Source organism: Brachycentrus maculatus, unplaced genomic scaffold, assembly GCF_059751285.1.
Source record: "Brachycentrus maculatus isolate JH-2025_06_01 unplaced genomic scaffold, ASM5975128v1 h1tg000543l, whole genome shotgun sequence".
Classification (NCBI taxonomy): Eukaryota; Metazoa; Arthropoda; class Insecta; order Trichoptera; family Brachycentridae; genus Brachycentrus; species Brachycentrus maculatus.
Window position 1 is genome coordinate 64,228 of NW_028281287.1, and position 25,630 is coordinate 89,857.

At 28.8% G+C, this 25,630-nt stretch overlaps 1 long non-coding RNA gene across 1 annotated transcript in view; it reads right to left on the minus strand.

The window, feature by feature from the left end:
* Positions 1-704: 704 nt before the first annotated feature.
* The window catches only part of LOC148301547 (uncharacterized), a 134,450-nt gene continuing 109,524 nt past the window's right edge, over positions 705-25,630 (minus strand). The window contains exon 4 of the long non-coding RNA XR_015838781.1: positions 705-818. This is a non-coding gene — a long non-coding RNA (uncharacterized LOC148301547). The remainder of the gene's footprint in view (positions 819-25,630) is intronic.

Sequence of the window (25,630 nt, forward strand, 5' to 3'; positions counted from 1 at the left end):
CCAGTGAATTGAACCCGGGACCTCCAGAGCCGTAGCCGAGCATGCTGAGCAAGCGTGCTTGCATCGGTGGTCCAGTTTGTATAAGACCACTTTTGAGTTTATAATTGTTAACAAGACTTGTTTCGGGAACTACGAATGTTCTTATCAACAGGCGAAAATACAAAAAAAAAGGAAATAAATAATTCAAATTGACAATCATGTTTTCAGGCATTTTTCAGTATGTGAAAATAACCCGGGGTTCAGATCTTGCATACATTAAAAAACAAGGGTGTTTGCCAAATAAAAGCTTCCCCATCGATATTCTCTTTGAACTGTCTGAATTCATCAAAGAGTAAAAGACGTCAGATACGTCTACGGCGCTTAATAGAGCAGAATTATTCAAACAGAGTTTACAAGCAAACGTGGCCCATAAAATTACGATTGGCATTTTCTTAAATTTCAGTTTACGATGGTGAGATATATTTTGAACGTTATCAGGCAAACACACATATGCTATGTTATATATGTGTCACCTACTTTCGAAATCCGCCAAATCCATGTAAGTAGATCCCCGCTCTCTGATTGACCGATACGGGTCAGAAGGCAAGTTCCATGAATATAGCGGCATATGAAATACAACGCTGTTTTTAAGTATTTTTAGCAGGGTTTTCAAGTATATAAAAATTTTTAAACAATAAAACCCACAATTGGCATTACGATAGAGTATTTATTTTAAAATCTTAATAATTTGGATCTGGCGGATTTTGAAATTAAGCGACATATTTATTAACATAATATATCAATAAACGTACCACTGCCTGGATATTTTCAACAGGAATCTGTAACAAGAAAAAAAAACATTTGTTAACATATCACTATTATGTAATTGAATTGTATCAAACATGCATAGCACAAAGAAAAATAAAAGCTCGTAGTCATTTAATATATTGTAACATTATATTAGTAATATGTAAAAGACCCCTGGGGAATCCATTTTCTTTCCCAGATTAGTCTTTTGCTCTGATCTTCTTCACTCACATCATATGCATCCAATAAAAACACAGAACTAATTAATGCATTCATTTATATAATTTTAATTATCTTCTTTACATGAAGCATGCATTCAAATCTGGGCATAAAATCATCAATCAACAAAAAAAATCTAGAAATTGTTAGTAAGGTTATTGATAAATAACTGTCCTCAATTCACTAAGATAACTTGACGTCATATTATTCAGTGTTTATGTATATGTTATTTTAAATCTACGTTATTATTATTTAATAATAACGTAGATATAGAATAAAATTTTATATTTTGAATGTTATCTATGTACTACGCGGTAAGCGATCTCTGTAAAATATATATATTTTTACGATTATTCATTTGTTAAAAAAATTCAGGTGTACAAGACCATTTTGTGAGTTAATGATGTTAACACGACTACTTTCGAGAACTATAAACGTTCTCATTAACAGATTAAAACAATTTTTCATTAATTGTTTCAGCAGTCACTTTGTGATAATATCTATCTATTTTGAATTTAAATCTCACTTGATAAATACCCCTTTTTCTTAGAATCTTTTGTAATACGTTTGATGCATTTTGATGCATTCCGAATCGTTTCCAAATACCGGTTACAGTATTTGAAAATCTTGAGGAATACCATAGATCTAAATATAAGTCACAAATTTTAAAATAAATCATAGTTTAAAATTTTAATTATAAAAGTAAAATACAAATAAATAACATATGCACTTCTCGAAATAAGTCAAATTAACATTTGGAAACAAATTATCTGGTCAAATTGTAAGCTTAAATAATAAAAATGAAAATGATATTTTCTGACGTTTCTTATGTGTGTGATCCAGGTTTCGGACCTCACATACTGATAAAAGAGTTCTGCTCAATAAAAAGCTTATTTTCATCTCACCAATAGATGTCTCTAGTGAAGTTCTACTGATTTAAGAACATTGTTTCAATATGCCTAGACTTCCATATTCTTCTTCATCTTTGATGAAATGTCAAAAAATAATACATTGATAAACTCAAAAGTTGTCTATAAGTGTTTTATTTTTGTTTTTAAGCCATCATGTTTCATGAAGTTAATGTCAAATGAATTAATAGTTTCAAAGTACATGAACTAGGAAAATGAAATTGTGAAGACTGATTTTATACTTCGAATCTTCTCGTAAACATGTAACCATGAACACCAGTATAATCCGATAGCAAGGCCCTATTTTGCCTCTCCATCATTTCCGTAAATACGTTTTCAGTACGTAATACAACCATGAAAAGACTCCCCCAATTTAAGGCAGGCCGGGCCGCAATTAACCGAGGTAGGGTCATAATTATGTTATTAGACGTCCAACGAGTCTAGACGTGGCGTGATGGAATACCAGAGTGACGTAACGTGACAGGGCATTTTTACACTTTATAATTGCTCATTTTTAATAAAGGGCCAGTTTTAAGCATGTTTATAGCCGTACAGTCGTACACAGCTTCATGATTGAAAAGAAAAAAAAATGAAGAAACAATTCCATCAGTATCAAATTACATATATTTTTTTTCTTTAACAAAAAAAAACATTGCAATCGAAGTTTTTTGTGATAAATATTACGACTATTTTACCAAATATTTACCACGTAAAAGTTAAATAAAAAACACATAGATATTATCACAATGTGACTGCAAATTTAATTGAAGAAAAAAACAAATAAATAATAGTTGATAATGTGAAAATTTATGTTTTTTAATTAAAATATAACTTTGTTTCAAATGACTATAAATATTTTATTATAACTTAATGTCTACCGGTTTCAAAGTTACCCGTTTCTTTACCAAGACTGATTAATACTAAAACACTTTCAACTTATTAAAAGTTATAGTCACATTTTAATTCTATAATGGAAAATCAGAAAGTTAGTGCTTCAAATAAAAATCATATTTCTGTTTACTCATTTTGGGACATCGGTTTAAGGTAAACAAGATTTGCAAATAAGAAAATAACAAATAAGAAAAAAAGGCAAAATGTAAAATATACAGAAATAAAATGTACTGTAAAAAGGCATATAAAAATCATAAGGTGAGTACAACAGTACAAGGGTGTTGGCCAAAAATTATCTAAGCATAAAAATTATTTAAAAATGTAATCAATTTATTGATAATCACGTTTTCAGTCATTTCCCAGCATGTAAAAATTATCCAGGAATTGGATCTTGCATATACCATAAATAAAAGGATCTCTACCAAAAAAGGTTTCTCAATCCAACCAATGATGGCTGTTATGAACTCATATGTACTGAGTCATGAGAATGATCATATTCTTGTATCTATATGATCATTCTAGAACTCTAGAGTTCTGAATTGAGTAGTGTGCTTGTCAATCATCGGTAGATCGATGAATGTTACACGTGTGTAAAGTAATCACTTATCCAGCCTACGACAGGTCATAAGTCCTGTAAATACCACGTCTATCATATTATTCTTGATCCACGTTGAGATGTCAAAATGTTTTCATTTTTCTCTTTGCTTTTATAATTGCTATTTAAACGATCAATTATAACGGAATTTGTAAGGAACGTGAAGAAAATATTTAGCTGTTAAGTAATGCACTCTGCACACTCGGAATGTGAAAAATACGAAGGTGTGTGTAATATATGGGAAGCTATAAATAAAGCACATTCTGCGAAATTTTCTGGCGTTTATGAAATACACCATTTCCTTGGAGTTATAAATTTAATACGAAGGGCTGAAAACTATAGGGGTAAATGTGTATACCGATCTATTAACCAAATACAATATTTGTATACAACATTTTGAGTGTGTCCAAATACTTGTTCACAAAATCTGGATTATCTCCAATTACAGGAGTTATTTTCATATTATTTTTTGACATCTCATCAAATATGAAGAAGAATATGGAAGTCTGGGCTTTTACGGGGCTGACGACCGTCATAGGCTGGTTTAAGTGATCACTTTACACACGTGTAACATTCACCAATTCTACCCATTATTGACAACCACGCTACTCAAATTCTTAGAAGTTCTATATATATGAACCAATTTAGAAACCTTGTTCTTGAATCACTAGAACTTCACTAGAGACATCTATTGGTGAGATGTAAAGAATAGATGTCTCTAGTGAAGTTCTAGTGATTCAAGAACAAGGTTTCTAAATTGGTTCATATATATAGAACTTCCAAGAATTTGAGTAGTGTGGTTGTCAATAATGGGTAGAATTGGTGAATGTTACACGTGTGTAAAGTGATCACTTAAACCAGCCTATGACGGTCGTCAGCCCCGTAAATGCCCAGACTTCCATATTCTTCTTCATCTTTGATGAGATGTCAAAAAACAAAATTTGTATTTTATTGAATTTTAAATATTTTAAAATATGTCAAATTATGTAACGTGTGTAAGCCTATAAGATTCATTTGGCATATTCATTATATAAATTACGATAAAAATGTGGAGATCTTCACCAAAACGTTACATTCCCATTTTATATGATTTTCAGTAATCAGAAATTCTAGCTTGTAAACTTGTTACGTTTTGGTGCTATTTAATGATATAATATTGGTTTAGCATAGGATTGTTCACGTTTTGTCGTAACTTTAATTAAGATTTCAAAAGAATACAGTAAACAGAACAGATTTGTATTGTTAATATTTGAAGCACTAACTTTAAGATTTTCCATTTTATAATTAATATGTAACCTTTTTTAAAAAACACAATACATTTTAAAAGAAAATTACATTTCAATCATAATTGTGCAATATTGGAAATGTAATTTTTTGGTGAAAACCTTCACAAATAAGAAAAAAAACTTAACTTATGAAAAGGAGTACCAGTAAACTGATAGTAAAATGAAGAGAAATAAGATATATTTATACAAGATTTTGAGTGTATCCAGATCCTTGTTCATAAATCCGGGTTTCTTCAATAAAGGTTAAATATTTTCGACATATCATAAATAAAAAAGAATATGGATATCTGGGTATTTACTGAGTTTATGACGTGTCATAGGCTAGTTGATGGACAAATTGGTGTGGTGTTCTATTCTATCTATCTACCCCTTCAGGACAGCATCGCGATGTTTGTAAAGTTATTTTTTATTTCAAATTTAAATTGTAAGTAACAAAGGAGAGATTGTTATTTCACAAAAAAAAACTTAATTTTCTTTGTTTCATTTACAGCGAGGAAATAAAATTTTCAACAAATGTATATTTTTTACAAACCCTCATCTGCACCTCGATGGTGCATAAGGCACTGCATCATATAAACGCAATGTAATCTTGATCGTCAACACGTGAAGGAACGGTGATCAGCCATCCGCTTCAGGTAATATTGAATACATATTAGAGTGAAAAAATCACTTTGATTAAAGCCCCCCCCCCTCCGGGAAATTAACCTGGACCTCCAAAACGGTAGCCAAGCGTGCTAACCATTACACTACGGAAGCGGGTAAATTAAAAAAAAACTACACGAATTGCAAAATTAAACAAACGTTAGTTAAACACCTACTCGTTTATACTTGATTACTTATTATAGCGATCTCAAGCGAACCACTCAGATAATGCGATTATATGTTTTAAAATTAATCATTTTAAAATAAACGTGTTTCATATAATATTTCTTACTTTTAGGGATGTCGAGCACGATTTAACCCCATAATCTGATCGTTGTGTCGGAACGTAGTCTGTGGATAAGGGCGTTACGCGTAATGCGTCTGTATTTGTGCTAAGTTCGGGTAAACTCTGGTGGAGTAGGTCTATATGTACTACAGTTATCATGAAAGCTTGGGTAAAATAAATATCAAAAAATGTCTTCATACCCATTATTACGAGCTTTAAATATTATTACGTACCTACCCTGCGAGTATAAATTTTAAGTCTATAATTTGCATACATACTTATTCAAAAATAAACAAACAGACCTGTGAAAAATGAATGTAGAATAAAATTATTAGTACCATTCTCTTAGTGCTTTTAATATCTTAGTGTATGATTTCGTTTATAAGTTTAAAAATTATTTTTGTTAAATGAAGCATAATTTTTATTTTATTTCTTAATGGGAAAGATATTTTTTTTTATAACACTTGAATAATCCACTGAATTGAGTTTTATTTTTATTTACGACTAGTTTCGAAAACGACACTTGTTTTCATCTTCTGGTACAAATTAAAACTAACGAATAAAAATATATTGAGGTGTATATATAGGTTAATAAATATAGTTAGGGGGGTTAAGGAACAACATTTTTTGTAAAAGGAAGCATTGATAATAATGGTGACGTATTTTGAAACAGTATATTATTAATTATTGTTTTATCTGAATTAAAATTTTTATGTATTTCTAAATTATCTAAATTATTCATGGGAAAGATATGTTTCAAATGAGTGATATAAATTTTCAATAATATCACTCATTTTAAAACATACCTTTCCCATATTTCTAATATTTAACTGAATTTGAAAAACTTAAAACACATGAATTATAAAACATCAGATAACTCCATTTGTATAATTCTGCTATTTGTAATCTCAGATGGTAATTATAGGTAGAGCCTTATTTTCTGTTTTTTCATCCCCTGACTACCCTAGAATTAATTACTACCTAATATTCTTACCCCTTACCACTGCCTCGTGATTTATGCTGAAAGTGTGTCTGATTAATGCGAATAAATAGCGTGTTAACTGATTAACCCCTCAAGTGTATTCGGTTATCTTTAGTTGAGTTGATTACATACAAAAAAAATGAGGAAAAAATGTATTTTTTTATAAATAGCTAATTAAGAAAGTTTTTTTTAAATCAAAAATAATATTTTAAATAAAAAATGATATCATCTCACTTATAGATGTCTCTAGTGAAGTTCAAATGATTCAAGGACATCATTTCGAAATTGATTTATATATAATAGAACTTCCAAGAAATTGAATAGTGTGGTTGTCAATAATATGTAGAATTGGTGAACGTTACACGTATGTAAAGTGATCACTTAAACCCACAGTAATGAGGAGTAGAACGGATAAGAAAAAGTTGTGAATTTGTCAGGTTGTAAGCCCTGGGATGCTTAAAATTCCATTTCTTCATTTGAATAGATAATATGTATCAAATTGAAACACCAATGACACTAAATAAAATACAAAAAATCCAAATTTTCATGCGCACGTTCCAAGTGACTTTCCAACTCCCCTTCAAGAGAAGAAAATATTTATTATGCAGATTATTCGAAAAAATTTAAACATTCCCAGTCTCTTGCAAGAAAATCCCTATTGATTTGATTCTTTGAATCTAGGTCACGATATTTTTTTACTTGAGGTATGACATCTAATGTTTTATATATACATCGCTCTTCATACGTTTTCATGGATCTTTTCCTGTCTCAGAGATATTTGACTTATTCAAAAATAAGAACCCTGAATTAAAGACAATAACAAAGGACATCATGTTTGTTTGATTATATTATTTGATTTTTTTTTTACATTGAACACATGAATAAACCACTGAATGAGTTTTTTTTATACATATATACTACAAGTTTTGAAAACATGTAGACGTTTTTATCTTCTGGTAAAAAATAAATAAATAAAAAAATATAAATATAAAATTATTAGTTTTAATTTTTACCAGAAGATGAAAACATCTGTAAGTTCGAAACCAGTCGTATATGTTTATAAATAAAACTCATTAAGTGGTATATTCAAATGTTTAATTTAAAAAAAAATCAACATGTCATTCCACAAACTTAATGGCGAATCAATAAATAATATTATATCATTTGTTTTGTTCCTGAGATATTTAGGTTTACTGCTTTTTACTTTAATGTGTAATTTATAAACGATAACTATATAGTTTTATTTCATTTCATTTTATTTGACCAATGACCTTGAATGAATTTGAATAAGTGTAATTGTTACAAACATCATCGGACTGTTGACCAGTCGGTAACAATGAAACCCGGCCATTGGTCTAATAAAATACAACTGGTAAAAACTAAAAATTAGTTGTTTAATTTAAAAATATCCAGTTCAGTCAAGAAACATCTGAAAAAAATTTAAATCTCATAAATTTGCATGTTTTAATAAGTATGTATTGTAAATTTATATCAAGAAGGGCTCAAATTTACGTACATAAATAAACATTGAATTGAACTTTTCATCCTCAAATGACTCGTGTTTTAAATAAAAAATATAATATACACAAAGTCAGTACTAACATGGGTACTTACATGGTATATATATCTTCCTTTTAATGCAATAATATCCTTCATCCCAGGTTCTAACTCAAATATATTTCCTGCTATATCCTTAAAACTGGAGAGCATGACTCATCATCCGTAGTCACATCCATTCGATGCGGTATCCTATGCACCACACTGCTCAAAAAAAGTGAAGGAGAAAAATAACGATAGTAAAAACTTTCTTTAACGCCTTCCATGGAAATGATCTCGAATATGAATAATTTAAATACTTAAAAAAAACTATTTTAAATGTATTAATATACGCAAAGACATAATAAAAATATGTTATATACGAATGAATAAATATGAATTTATCTTTTATTAATAGTATCCTTCAAAAACAATGTTCAATAAAACGTTAAAAAATTTCAGCGAAAAAAAAAACAATTATTTGATGAATTTGACATGTTTATCGAAGAAAAATCCGTTGGTAATACACCTTTGAAATAAATTTAAAAACCTAGCAAATAATTGTTACGCAAATAAAACGAAATACAACGGAACCTTGAAGTGTTAAAGACAATTTGCTAGATTAGGGCAATATAATTCCGTGTTAAAAGCTCATTCACGAATAAGCTATTTTAAATTAAGATTAAGCTCTCTTTGGGTCAGTCCATTTCGTTTCGTTATTTGTTTTACCCATATCATAAAATAATGTTGTTTATCACATGTTTCATTTTAAATATTATATAAATTCCTAGGAAATTTTCATAACAATATTTTCATTCCTGGAAAAATATTGAGGAACTCAAACTTTTTATATGGAATTTTTACTAATTAATTAATTTTTTTTTTTCATGAATTGATTTCGCAGGCACATTGTGGTAAAATCTATCCTTTTTTAATTCAAGTTTTACTTGGTAAATACCACTATTCCTTAAAATTTATAGTCATACGTGTTTTGATGAATTACGTATCATTTTTAAACGCACTTTTACGTATAATTACAATCAATTTTAATTTTTGCCTAGTAAGCAAGTTAGTAACAAAAAAAAAATTCAAATATTTCACACAAATGTGCATCAAAGTGGTATATATGATGGATGTTTATGTTATGGAAATAATATAAGGAAATAATGCAAGGCATAAAATTAAGAAAGGTACGCTGAGATGATTCGAGCATGTGAATCAAATGAGTGAAGAAAGAACATTGAAAAATAATATGGTCAGAATACACCTTGTCTCTATCTTTCACCGCTATCTTTTGTCCGCCTCCGTAGTGTAATGGTCAGCACGCTCGGCTACCGTTCTGGAGGTCGTGAGTTTGATTCCCAAGGGTGTTAAAATAAATATTAGTGATTTTTTCACTGTAATATTTATTCAAAATTACCATGGACTGGTACCTGAAGCGGAGAGCTAATCACCTTTCCTTCATGTATAAACGATCAAGATAACACTGCGTTTATATGACACAGTGCCCTATGCACCATTTGGGTGCAGATAAGGGTTTACTTTTACTATTTTTGACTTGCCTCTTCAACTCGGCATCTCGCTACAATGCATGCCGGAGATAATTTGCTCCACGTAGTTTAAGCGGGGTCGTCCTCTGTAGTTTGTGCCTTCGCACATGCCCTTTGCAATCGTAAGAAGTAAGCCTGGGTGTCTTATAGTATGGCCTATCCATTTGGCTAGCTATAATAATACCATTACTCAGACTAATAATAAAATCTGTCTGTAATTGTCAGAAAACTATGCCTAAGTTATTTACGATGCCTGCGTACTAGGATTTCTAAGGAAAGCACAAATTTTGCAGATCGTATTTTTCTGCCACGACGTTTCTCTATATCAGGCGATTTTTCAAAACTTTAGCGAAACAACTGATAACGGGAAAAGTTTATTGGACGCTTGCCTGGAATTTCTGTATGACATAATAAAAGCGTATAATTCAAAATAATGATATATTAATTACATTTATTAAATTTCATTCTGACATCTCAATATAAATGATAAAAAATATGGAAGAATGGATATTTAGAAGGCTTACAACCTGTTATAGGCTGGTTGAGTGATCACTTTACATACGTGTAACACTCACCATTCTACCCATGATTGCCAAAAACATAACTCATTTTTTTGGAAGTCATACATGTATGATCCATCTTATGGTGTTCCGTGATTGTGTTCACAACAGCCATCTTTGTTTGGATTTAGAAAGCTTTTATTAAGCAGATCAATATATCTAGGAGTCCCGAAATTTCAGCAGTATGGTTGCCATTCATGGATAGAATGATGAATGTCGCAAGTGTGTAAAATGATCACTTAACACGTCAATGACATTTGTATATAACGGATCAATAATTTTATTTCTATTCTATTTCTTTTTTAGTATACTGTTATTTCTTCTAGTATTGTTTTTCTTTTTTCTTCTTTCATGTTTGCTAATTTTTATGGAAGCGAAACATGGAACATGCAAAGGAAGGAGAAAAGCAGAGTGAACACTGTTGAAATGCGCTCCCTCAGACGAATGTGTGGAAAATCATTCTATGACAGAAAAAAACAAAGATATAATAAAGGAATGTAAGGCTGAACAAGGAATGATTGAAAAGATTAGGAATTGTTATTTGCGGTGGTATGGACAAGTGGAGGGAATGGATAACGAGAAAATGACTAAGAAAATATATGGGGCGAATGTGAGCGGGAAAACAGAACCAGGACGACTGAAAAAGTCTTGGCTCGATCAGAACCTTAAATCTGGTGGTGTCAAAAGTCTGCGTAATCGGAGGGCATGTATGACTAGATGTATGGATGTGAAGCAGGCGAGGATCGTATGTCAGGACAGTAGAGTGTGGGGTTCCATCCTTTCTGCCTACCCCTGCCGGGAAACGGCGTGATGGTAGTAGCAGTAGTAGTAGTTGTAGTATTTTATATATTGTATTTGCCATATGAACCTTAGAGATTCACAAACATTAACTGAGGGTTATAAGTAAAGAATAAAAATAATTGAAATAAATAAAAATATTTTAGTATTTATTCCACCGGACAAGGGAAGACATATCAATATATAACTTGAAACGAATAATCTACCATTTTTTACATGGAAGAAAATATCTGAAGAGGGATTCTGGGTATTCTAGGGTTTACGATTTGAGACGAAGGATCGAAGTCGGATGACTCATCTTCATCTTCTTTCATATAAACAAGGTGCTTTATTTCAAGTCGAGGCACCTATCGTAAATTTATTAACGTATAGGAACATCTTCATATTCATAGAAAATCAGGTTAAGGTACTGAAAAACATATATAATTACATAACCCAATGATAAAGCCTTATAAGGTTTAAAAATAAACATATTAACAAATTCCCTGGGGATCAAAAGTCTCGAAGCTCACGCACAAAGCTCGTTATTACCAGACCTCAAAAGTCATTGGCAGTAAAAAGTCATATAAACGAATATTTCAAGTAGATCATGTCGTTAAAGTAAAGTTGATGCGGTACATTTTATGTTTCTCCCATAAAGTTCTCAAAGACAAGCGGTTTATGAAAGTTCATAATGGGCCTACTAAATTTAAGCTTAATAATAAGCTCACTCCAAGGTGCGGCTGTTAATCATGGAAATTGCTAAGTTAATAAAGATCCTGAACAAAAACACTATGTTCCAGAAACGTAATTTAATTAATTTGTCATCTATTATTCTAAGTGGTTTCGTGAGACAATAACAGGAGAGTGATTTTATAAATTAACAAATTATATCAAATTAAACCAATTCGTTCTACTTCTGTAATTTTTAACTATCCTTTATTTCAAATTATGTGTTATTACAACGTGTTTCTCTGCATAGTGTTGAAGATAGCGCATTTTTCTATTTGATTTGTGACTATTATTTAAACAAGAGGTTTCATTAAAGAATGAATTGAAAAGAAAGAAAGAAAAAAAAAAAAAAAAAAAAAAAAAATATATATATATATATATATATATATATATATATATATATATATATATATATATATATATATATATATATATATATATATTTATATATATATATATATATATATAAATATTTATATATATATATAAATATTTATATATATATATATATATATATATATATATATATATATATATATATATATATATATATATATATATATATATATATATATATATATATATATATATATATATATATATATATATATATATATATATATATATATATATATATATATATATATATATATATATATATATATATATATATATATATATATATATATGTATATATATATGTATATATATATATATATATATATATATATATATATATATATATATATATATATATATATATATATATATATATATATATATATATATATAAATATAAATAAATTATCCTTGCGTATAAAAAATGGTTTCGTTTCAACGTTTTCCTCGCAGCTTTTTCACGTCTAAGCATTAACCTTCAATTTAGCAACAGCTTACGTAACAACATTTGTATATCTGCCGGGGTACATGAGCGCCTATTGCTTGGTACCCTTTCGAGCTAAAACTTGCCGAATATCTCATTTCGAAATCTAGCACTTTTCGTGGGTTAAAATTCTGAGTAAAAACACCCCGGCGTATCTTGTATCTGCAAATGACGTAGTTTCAGAATTATTCGTTTGGAGATAGCTAGTTTGCCTCCGATATATTCATGGAAACATTCACGGCAGTGATAATCAACAAAAAGTCCTGTATTTTGAACACTGACTAACACTAATAACATATTTACGCATTGATTTGAAAAATAATTTGAAAAATAACCAGTATCGCGTACATAAGAGGTATTTTGTGAATATCAGAAACAATTTTGCGTATAATCAGCGCATGAAAGTGTGCGGGAACCGCGACACTATATTCGCACTATCTCACTCTTGCATACTTGCACTGTGCAAGCGTGAGGAGCTCACAGATCAATGTTCTCTGGCTAGCGTCTAGCGGGTAGCGGGCTAGCGGCAGTAGCTTTTAGGCTCCTGACAAGAGTGGACCTATGCTTGTTCTGTGAGCGTTGCCAGATGGTTTTTTTAATGTTTTTAGCAAATAATCTTAAATTATTATAATTTTCGACTTCATTTATGATTAAGGGGATTAGCTGTCAATGTCTAATTTTTTTATTATGTAGTGACTATCTAAACGGACTCTATACACTTGTGTAACGATTCACCATTCTACTTATTTTTGAACACCTATATTGTAATAACTTTTAAAACTTGTATGTTTGCAATAATGAAACCTGTTTGTATGCAATGGTGAACTTGCATGTGTGCGATGGTGAAACATTCCTCATGTGGGTATAACTTTTGGATATATATACATAGTATTTGGATATATGGCTGATTGTGGCGCTACCTGTTGAGATATTTGAGAAGTATTTATTTAGTTTGCTCCGTTTGAACAAAGGTTAGATTCATTCCGAATCACTTTTTCTGAACTCAAATTTAACTCAGATTTTTTTTCCGCATAGATAAAAAAAAATTAGGCTGGTTGGAAGATATTGCTTCTAATAATAATAACAATAAGCCCACCAAATACATTTTTCGGTAAGTGAAGTTAAAATTGATAAATAAATATAAATAAAAATGTTAAAATTAATTTGTACAAACATCATAAATTTCTTAAAGTAATAAATCGTTCAATATGAAATTTTCGAATACGCGTGCCTTTATATTTACACGTGTGACGGGTAAAAACATTTTTTTAACATACTTTTACCGCAATGGCAACGGCATCTGTTGAACCAAACAGCATCCTACGTAATACAAAACACTTTTCATCTTACGAGACTGGATACAGATATGTAAAAAAAATAATACTAATGACAATTTGAGGCGAATGAGAATGTTTTTTTCATATATGAATTGTGTATTGATATGATTGGCAATTAATTAATTATTATTTTTCAGTTTTTCTCAATGCAAAAAGGTTGACTATCGCTGATTCACGGTGTCCTCTTAACCCTGGATTTCTCTTTGCTATCTAGAGCATAGAATCTGCATTATCATCTCTATAGATGATTGTTTGTTTTGTCTTGTCTATGAAAAGCTCGTCAATAATAGACGGAAATGACAATGCGACACGAACAGTTCGTATAACGAGTCAATTTAGTGCAACATGACCTATTTTCGACAGGCTACCAATTATTGACAGAGATAAAATCTTAAACTACTAATGCTACGTAAATATTGACATTCCTTTTAACCCTCGTTCGCGCTAAATGGTGCGCAGAGCACTGCATGATATAAACGCAATGTTATTTTGATCGTTAATATAAGAAGGAAAAGTGATCAGCCCTCTGCTTCAGGAACCAGTCCAGGGTATATTAAATAAATATTAGAGTGAAAAAATCACTTAATTATTTGACCCCCCCCCCTGGGAATCGAACCCAGGAGCTCTATCATGGTAGCCGACCGTCCTGACCGTCACCCTACGGAAGCGACATACTATACATACTATAATACATACTTTAATACATAAAAGTAAAAATGAAATAAAAAATGAGGCAATTGTGGTTAGTAGTAGAAGCAAAAAAAGACCGAAAAAAACTTGGCATGAAAAAGTATTTCGAATACTTGAAAGTAGTCTAGTAAAAAGTTGGAATAATCGGCGGGTATATGTGAGGAGATGCATGAATGTGGAAGAGGCGAAGATTGTTTGCAAATACATATTGTAGTGTCGTTCTATTCTTTCTATCGACCACTGTAAAAAAGCAACGTGATAGTTAGTTAGTTTGTTAGTCACTTAATCAAACACATACCACAGTTGGTCAAAACTTCTATGAGTATTATTCTTTAACGCTGTATAACCTGTTTCAATTATTCAAAGTCATAAAATAACAAAAATATGGATAAAAGAGCTATTAATAATACCATTACGGAAATGGGCTGAATGAAAATAGATTGTATCATTCGGCCATGGCATCTTTGACTGCATAACTCATGATAGGCAAATAACTTTATTATCAAAATATTGAAAAAATATGCGGCACGGGAAAACCTAGTCAGAAAACATTTTTGTAAACCTAAAATTGTAAATATGATAAAACAAATAAACAAAATAATTTGAAAAAAAAACAACGTGTGTTTTTGTCATCTGTGTTTAAAAAAAAAGGTTTGCATAAATCGCTTTTCAGATATTTTAATTAACGTCAAACTAAGATTAAAAATCCTTCTTGCCAGACAATTTAAAAATCTATTTGCACATTTCGCTCACTCCTTTCAAGAATGTCATAAATCAAAAAACTTGATTTTTCAGGAGAACGTTTCAAAAGTTTAAAAATATAATACAATGTATTAAAAATAAATATCAAGCCACTTATTGAACTTTTGACTGTGCAACAGATCTTTTTAGGTAAAACCTGAGGGTTTTTTCTCCATTTGAAAAATATTTAATTTATTTAAAAAAATAATTAAACAATGCTTTTTCTTCAAAATGCAAAAACAACACATTCTGCTCTGTGGCGGGTAAATATTAAGTTAAAAATATGCCTCTTTTGCTGGGATATAGTACATTTTTTGGGTATTCCGAAAACATGCATAATTGAAAATTGTCGATTTTTTATTTAGGACGTTCTTGAAAGGAGTGAGCGATTTATGATATGCGTAAAGTTTTATGATTTTTTGTTTGATTATTTAGTATAAAAATAAAGCATTGAAATAATAAAATTTTAAAAACTGGTTAAAATCTCAATTGTTTTAAATGCTTTTAACACATTTAACAAACTTTATCGATTAACAGACTAACCAAATTAATTTGATAATGGTCTTGGTTCAGATATTTGTAGTTTTTTTCATTGTAAAAAAAGTAGACAGTTATGGGGTGTGTTAATGTCGAGTCTGTCTGGTTTATTATAATAAGTAATGGGACCATATATGGCTGCGTTTGTTTATGCTTTTATGTTGCACTTTACAAAATGAAATAATTTGGTCTTCTTTTCTTTATAAGTCATCTTGGGCAAATATTAAAATCCATAAAGGAGATAAAACAAGGAATTGAGTGAAATAAATAAACACGTTAAAAGAATTGTGCAAATAATTTTGCGTTTACCAATAATATTATCAATTAACAATTCTTCTTTTACCCTTAATTACGTGTAATGGTGCATAGGGCACTGCATCAAATTGATGCAATATTACTTTTATCAATAAATATGTGAAGGTTTGGAGATCAATATTACGCTCAAGGTAACAGTCAGGGAAATATTGGATAAAAATAAGACTAAAAAATGACTTTTTTTTTGACCCCCTGGGTATCGAACCTGGGATCTCCAGTATGGTGTTCTTAGGCGATAACTACGACACTATGTAGGTGGAGGCTGAAAGTAATAAGAAAAGTGTTTTTTTAATATTTTTTTTATTTTGTTATGTATGGGAAAAATTCTGAAATATCGCTTACTCTATTCAACAACGTCATATATCAAAAAATTTGATTTTTCACGAGATCATTTTTAAAGTTTAAGAATATAATAAAATGTATTAAAAATAAATATCAAGCCACTCATTGAACTTTTTACTGTGCACCAGATCTTTTAAGTAAAACCTAAAGGTTTTTTCTCCATTTGAAAAATATTTAGTATTTAAAAAAAAAATTAAACAATATCTTTTCTTCGAAATGGAAAAACAACACTTTCTGCCCTATAGCGGGTAAATATTTGATCAAAAATATGCCGCTTTTGCTGGGATATAGTACATTGTCTGGGCATCCCAAAAACTGAAAATTTACTATTTTTGATATCGTTATTATATATACGTTATTGAAAGGAGTGAGCGATATGTTTAAAACTAAGTCATTAAATACCATTTGGGGAAGAATTAAGTGAACGTCATACAATGTATAACTATCTAGTGACTAAAATTCAAACAGTATTATCATGTGCCAAAAATTGGTCGTGTTACCCTATATTCGTGTGATAATCTATAGTTGGAATGAGTATCCAATAGAACAATGACTATACTACAATGCATTTAGTTTCAATTTGATATCTGGCCTTTAGAAAATTTCCATGAAAAATAAAAATATTTACCATACATTTTCAATGTTTGAATTTGTAATATTTACAACTTTTCATGTTGTTGTTTGTCGAAATTTAAATAATAGTCTGCATTGGAAAATGACATTCTATTTGAAGGTTTTTTTAACACTAGAAGAATAATAGATCTTTGATCCATAAATTAAAAAAAAACACCCATTTCCCCATTCACGCTAAAATTAGCACACCTTTCAATACACAACAGTTAAGTTACCCTAGGGGTTTTAAGGGCGATATTTGTATTAAGGCATGCTTATGTAGGTTTCATCAATAAACTATACTCGGATGACCTAAAGAGCGTGAAATGTGATATAATAAAAAAATTACACAATATAAACAGTTTTGAATATCTATTAAAAATCATATTAAATAAATATTTATATTCAATATTAATATTCATATTCATATTATTGTTTGCCATCTCATCAAAGACGAAAAAAATATGGAATTCCGGCCATTTACGGGGCTGACGACCGTCATAGGCTGGTTGAAGTGATCACTTTACACACGTGTTACATTTACCAATTCTACCCGTTATTGACAACCACACTACTCTAATTCTTGGAAGTTCTATTATATATATATATGAACCAATTTAGAAACCTTGTTCTTGAATCACAAGAACTTTACTAGAGACATCTATTGGTGAGATGAAAAGAAGCTTTTTACTGAGCAGAAACTCTTATATTAGTATATGAAGTCCGAATCCTGAATTATAATCATATACATGAGAAATGCCAGGAAATATAATTTCTGTGAACAAGTATTTGGACAAACTCAAAATGTTGGAAATAAATATTGTATTTAACCAAGACAAATTATCACAAAAGGAAATGAGCTAAAATCATCATTTTTGTGCAATAGATTGATACTACTAGAGTTACTAAATAAAACCTTTATGTTATTATTATTTTTAAGCCCCCACTAATTTGAAAATACGTTTTATCTTTTAGAAATTTCAATTTTCCCAGGTGAATTATTTAAAATATTTTTTTCAAATTAAACATTTGTAAAATACCACTTATTGAGTTTTATTTCTTTACATACAACTTTTTTCGAAAACTACAGTTGTTTTCATCAAAATCGAATTCAATAAAATTATTTTAGTCAATTCATTAAAAAAATACAATAATTTAATTAATTTATTTAAAAATTATAAATTATTATAATAAGTGGTATTTAAAAATGTTTTTTTTTTTTAAGAATCACCATGTCATTCTATTAAGTTAATGCCGAATCAATAAACAATAAAATCTTACAACATTTTGAGTGTGTCCAAATACTTGTTCACAAAATCTGGATTATCTCCAATTACAGGAGTTATTTTCATATTATTTTTTGACATCTCATCAAAGATGAAGAAGAATATGGAAGTCTGGGCATTTACGGGGCTTACGACCGTCATAGGCTGGTTTAAGTGATCACTTTACACACGTGTAACATTCACCAATTCTACCCATTATTGACAACCACACTACTCAAATTCTTGGAAGTTCTATATATATGAATCAATTTAGAAACCTTATAGATCTCATATACTAATATAAGAGTTTCTGCTTAATAAAAAGCTTCTTTACATCTCACCAATAGATGTCTCTAGTGAAGTTCTAGTGATTCATGAACAAGGTTTCTAAATTGATTCATATATATAGAACTTCCAAGAATTTGAGTAGTGTGGTTGTCAATAATGGGTAGAATTGGTGAATGTTACACGTGTGTAAAGTGATCACTTAAACCAGCCTATGACGGTCGTCAGCCCCGTAAATGCCCAGACTTCCATATTCTTCTTCATCTTTGATGAGATGTCAAAAAATAATACAATAAAATCTTTATGACACGTGTTGGTGATGCTGATTTCATCGAAATACTATCATAAAAGATTTAAGTAAACGTGGTTTTTTCCAAATGAAATTTAATTAAAAATGGAAAGATGTTGTTAATGCAATAAAATTATGTTTAATTTATTGTAAATACAAGTAAAATGTTTACCAAACCCTTTCAGTTTTTTTTTACAATCTCGCTCTTTTGGGAATTCCCGTTGTAGGCAGTTTCTAGCAAGAACGGTAAAAGTCGACGCAGCTTAATTTATAGCGGGAAATTAAATTTACGGTATTTGCAAGTAATCGGGCTAAAATTTCCGAGGGAAATGGAAATTTAGGAAAATTGGATGATTACACCACCACGAGGGAAGTTGCAATGGGCCACAGCGTTTTATGAGCATATATCTTAAATTATAATCATCTTTATGAAAAGGTTGAATTCTAGGTTAGTGCCCTTTCCCAACCATGCATTATTTCTTTTCGATTTCCGATTAATTTTATTAATGTATTAATAAATTTATTTTATTCTAACCCACCTACTGAAATATTGCATAGTCTGCACTGCATCGACACAGTGTGGTAATAATGGTTAATCACATGAAGCCAGGAACATCAAAACTTAGCTTCAGGGTGATATTTACCTACTCAGACCTAAGAGGGGGTTTCGACATCCCCTTCAATCAATGTTTCACACAATTACTGAGGCAATCATTTTCATATATTATGAAATCAAAATAATAACACATAGAAAAAATTATTGCATTATTTAACATAGATATACAGTTTTTTTATATAATCAAAATGTCCGATCTTCAAATTATTGCTTTGAAAAATAATCCCGCAATATACAGTCAAACTTATCGAAAATATTTTTTTCACATCTTAACATTGATGCAGAAGAATATGGAAGTCTAGGCGTTTACGGGGCTTACGACTGTTAATGCCCAGACTTCCATTTCTATGTTGAGATGTCAAAAAATAGTTTAAAAAAACCTCCTTTAATTGGAGATGATCCAGATTTGCGAATAAGTATTTAAACACACTCAATGTTGTAAATCTATTGAAACTTGATTCGTCCGTATTATCATGTGTTATCCCACAGCGAGAGTATATTATTTTAATATGGTGGTATGGCATTCTATTCTCTGTTATATACTCTGCGGGGAGGCGGTGTAGAAGTTTGTTACCTAAAATAACTAAAAAAATATTTATTGTAACTGCAGACAGTTGGTAGAATTCCATATCGAATTGTTGGGTATAATTATTGGGTATATCCAAAATAAAACAAGGTTTGTTGGATTGATGTTTATGTTAATACGTAATAATTTATGTTTATGTTAATACGTGACGCGTTTCATCTTCCTAGGACATTATCAAACACTCTAAGTGTTTGATAATGTCATAAGAAGACGAAACGCGTTACGTATTAACATGTACGTAAATAAAAGTAGAATTCAATCCAATAAACCTTGTTTTATTTTGGATATATTACCCAACAACTAAAAAATTAATTTGTAATATAAAAACATACCTACATATCGTAGTCGTACAGGAGAAAGTGACCAACTACCAAAACGTAAAATATTCAGGAGGGCCATTTAAGTCACTATTGCTTGGCAAGAAAATAAACGCCAATGCAGTTAGTCATGTTTAACTAGTCAATATATTATACTTCCAAGTTTAAAATCGTTCGGGGTTTTTTCAGGGCAATATTAAGCTAGTAAGATATTAAATAGTCAATGATCACGTTTTTGTAAAACAATGCACTTGGTCACTTTCTTCTGTACGACTACGATATGTTCTGATGAAATTTTGCATTGATATTCCAATTTATACACATATAATTTATTAATATAATAAAATATGTTATTTGTCATTGCGAATAGTATTTTAGTGTACTTTGCGTGATAAAAATACACATACGGCGGGAAAATCAATCAATTTCTATGACGGAACACGATGTTCTTTTATCTGTATGGGTACAAAAAGAGAATGGTTAAGAATTAAGGAGGGTATTTTTGAAGAAAAGCGTTCTTTTCGGGGGTTTTTTGGTATGCTTGAATACCGATCACTTCACAATTTCATCAAAGCTCTTATCGACCAGCATGGCTCTATTGTGCCTCTCGACTTAAAATGCTTTGTCTTCAAATCGTATAGTAAGAGTACAAGTGTTTTGTCTTTGTTCTTTGGGAAAATATCGAAAAAGTGGTTTTGTTCTTAAAGTAATGCATTTAATAAAAAAACAAAAGAAAAATCTTACGAATTTACATGCATAAATAAAATTACCTTTAAAATAATCATTTGATTTTTTTAATCATAAATTCAGAATTTTTTTAGTTATTATTTTTTTTACAATTTCAAAAATAAGCAAAATTTTTAAATTATATATTTTTCTCAATTTTATGGACCAACGTGGTTTTATTATATCGCTCACTCCTTTCAAGAACGTCATAAATCAAAAAACTTGATTTTTTAGTAGAACGTTTTTAATGTTTGAAAATATAATACAATGTATTCAAAATAAATATCAAGCCACTTATTGAACTTTTTATTGTGCAACAGATCTTTTTAGGTAAAACCTGAAGGTTTTTTCTCCATTTGAAAAATATTTAGTGTATTTTAAAAAATAATCAAACAAAACCTTTTATTCAAAATGCAAAAACAATACTTTCTGCCCTGTAGCGGGTAAATATTGAGTTAAAAATATGCCGCTTTTGCTGGGATATAGTACATTTTCTGGGCATTCCAAAAACACGCACAACTGAAAATTGACGTTTTTTGATTTATGACGTTCTTGAAAGGAGTGAGCGATATGTAAGTCTTGACTTTTTATTCAATTCTGTCTTCAAATCGTTTATAAAGTGTTTTTCCTTTGTTCCTTGGAAAAATATAGAGAAAAAAAATAGTTAACTAACTGGCCAATACACCGCTTCCACGCAGGAGAAGGCAGAGAGAATAGAACGCCACAGCACTTTGCAAACATTATTCGCCTCCACGTTCATGCATCTCATCATACATGCCCGCCAATTATTTTGACTCCTAACCTCACCGCTATCAAGTATTTGACAATCCTGATCGTGCCAAGTTTGTCTTGGTCTTCCTCTGCTCCAATCTCCAACTACATTGGCAGATTATGTTCATTATACTATGCATAAAATTAAAATAAAATAAAAAACCTCATGTATTTACAAACTCATTATATATATAAATATTGCTAACAATTTTAAAATAATCAATTTCAAAATTAAATATGTCTTTATTTTATCTAGTAACATGGCTTTATTCTCATGACTTAAAATAAGGTCTAACAATTGAATTGTTTTTGACACAATAAAGATAAAACTGGTTATGTGCTCCAATATATATTTAAGAATGAAAATATACACATATAAAAACGAAAAAAAAAAATTTTTATGTATGTATGAGGAGATGCATGAACGTGGAAGAGGCGAAGAATGTTTGCACGGACAGAGTGGTGTGGCGCTCTATTCTCTCTGCCTACCCCTGCGGGGAAGCGGCGTGATGGTTAGTTAGTTATAAAAACACTACTTCACTATATTGAACAATTTTTTTATTAAATGTTAATAAAATCACATTTTAAATTCACAGTTGGATATTTTTTTATGATACTATAAAAAAAAATTGTAAAATAATTTGAATCGTAACATTCGTTTTGTACTTAATGCAAACCATTTTCATATTATTATATTAGAATTTTATCTTGATTTAAATTGTATAGCTAAAAATATTAATATTAAAATACTTAAGGTAAATTTAAATACACATTTTAATATTTGGCAACAATTTTGTTGCTTAAATTAAGCTAAGTTAAGTTTATTCAAGTTAAGTCGAGTTTGGAAACGTACTAAATGGGTTCAACTTACATTAATGTAACATCGTTTCTCTGGTAACACTATTAAACCCTATCTCTTGTAATTTTACCGAAACGGATTTTTATTTTAAATTTAAGGGGTAACCGGGTCAAACCTGGTTCCTTGTGTGATATTTCAGCTAATATAATTTAGTGCTTAACACCACAAATACGATTTCTATTACGAAGCATTCACTATCGTCTGACCCTCTGTTGGCGAAAATTCTGCCAGTGACACTAAATCTGTGATATATGTATGTATGTATATATATATATATATATATATATATATATATATATATATATATATATATAAATATATATATATATATATATATATATATATATATATATATATATATATATATATATATATATATATATATATATATATATATATATATTTATATATATATATATATATATATAAATATATATAAATATATATATATATATATATATATATATATATATATATATATATATATATATATATATATATATATATATATATATACATATATATATATATTATATATATATATATATATATATATATATATATATATATATATATATATATATATATATATATATATATATATATATATATATATATGTGTATATATATAAATATATATATATATATATATATATATATATATATATATATATATATATATATATATATATATATATATATATATATATATATATATATATATATATATATATATATATATATATATATATATATATATATATATATATATAAATATATAAATATATAAATATATATATATATACATATATATATATATATATATATATATATATATATATATATATATATATATATATATATATATATATATATATATATATATATATATATATATATATATATATATATATATATATATATATATATATATATATATATATATATATATATATATATATATATATATATATAAATATATATAAATATATATATATATATATATATATATATATAAATATATATATATATATATATAAATATATAAATACATATATATATATATATATATATATATATATATATATATAATATATATATATATATATATATATATATATATATATATATATATATATATATATATACATATATAAATATATATATATATATATATATATATATATATATATATATATATATATATATATATATATATATATATATATATATATATATATATATATATATATATATATATATATATATATATATATATATATATCTGAATATATATATATATACACAGATATATATCATAAGCATTTCTTTATAAGAGATTTCAGGCATAAATAGCGTGTGTTTTAAAGGTGACATTTCGTTAATTTATTCAAAAATAGTTTTCAATAAATTGACGAAGGTTATTGTCGAAACCGAAAGGTTAAATTATTTTTATAAAAAAAGTGATTATAACAAAGTTATTTAATTTTATAAAGTTTATAAAATGTGCCACAAAGTATCTGCGAAAAACATTCAAGAAAACACTAGATTTGGTTAACACAAAGGGTTCCATCATGACGTGCATGGCCAGACATATCTTTGATGACTCGGAACAAATTGACGGAACTTGTTTGCGAAATGTAGATGAACCCACCTTTAGTCCGGGTCTTGCACCGTCTGATTACCATTTGTTTTCATATTATTTTTGACATCTCATCAATCATCAATCATCTCACCAATAGATGTCTCTAGTGAAGTTCTAGTGATTCAAGAATAATGTTTCGCAATCGGTTCATATATATAGAACTTCTAAGAATTTGAGTAGTGTGGTTGTCAATAATGGATAGAATTGGTGAATGTGGCACGTGTGTAAAGTGATTACTTAAACCAACCTATGACTTCCATGTCCTTCTTCATCTTTGATGAGATGTCAAAAATAATATGAAAATAACTCCTGCAATCGGAGATAATCCAGATTTTGTGAACAACTATTTGGACACATTAAAAATGTTGTACCATTTGTTTTGGTCTATCCAAAACTCTCTTGATGATGAAAAATTGACTTACTGAACCGTCGCTGAAAAACACCTGGCCAAGCTTTTCGACGATAAACCACAGAAGTTTGACACTGATGAAATTATGAAGCTACCAAAAAATGGCAAAAGGTCACAAATAATAATGGTCAATATGTACTGGATAAAAATTGATTTTCAAAAAGAAATTTCTTGTTAAAAAATGTGCGAAAAAACCGAAGAGACTTTTAATATGACTCAATATGACCCAATGCCTTTTTTGTAAACTGAAAATTAGTAAATAATATTCATGATTGGCAAAACTGTAATTTTAAATGCTTTAGACATAAAAAAACCTGTTTAAAATTTGTGAAAATGTTATAAAATTTAAAATGAAAAATTTTGACATTTGTTTTTATAAGTTATGCTTAATTTTTTTTTAGTTTGTAGCAAGAGATATGAATTACGTCACCTTCATTATAATTTGAATTTATGATTTTTAAATACTCTTATTTTGGTATCAAAACATAATGAATTACCAATTTCTCGGCTGTCATCGTCTCTGTGCAGATTCAGTTTGTGCGATGATAAATTGATTTTAGAACCGCTGGATTAGCGAGCTTTAAAAACATTTTTACCCGTGCCACATTCAAAATGAAATGTGCCGTGCAGAGATAAGGGAAGTTCACCCTTAAGA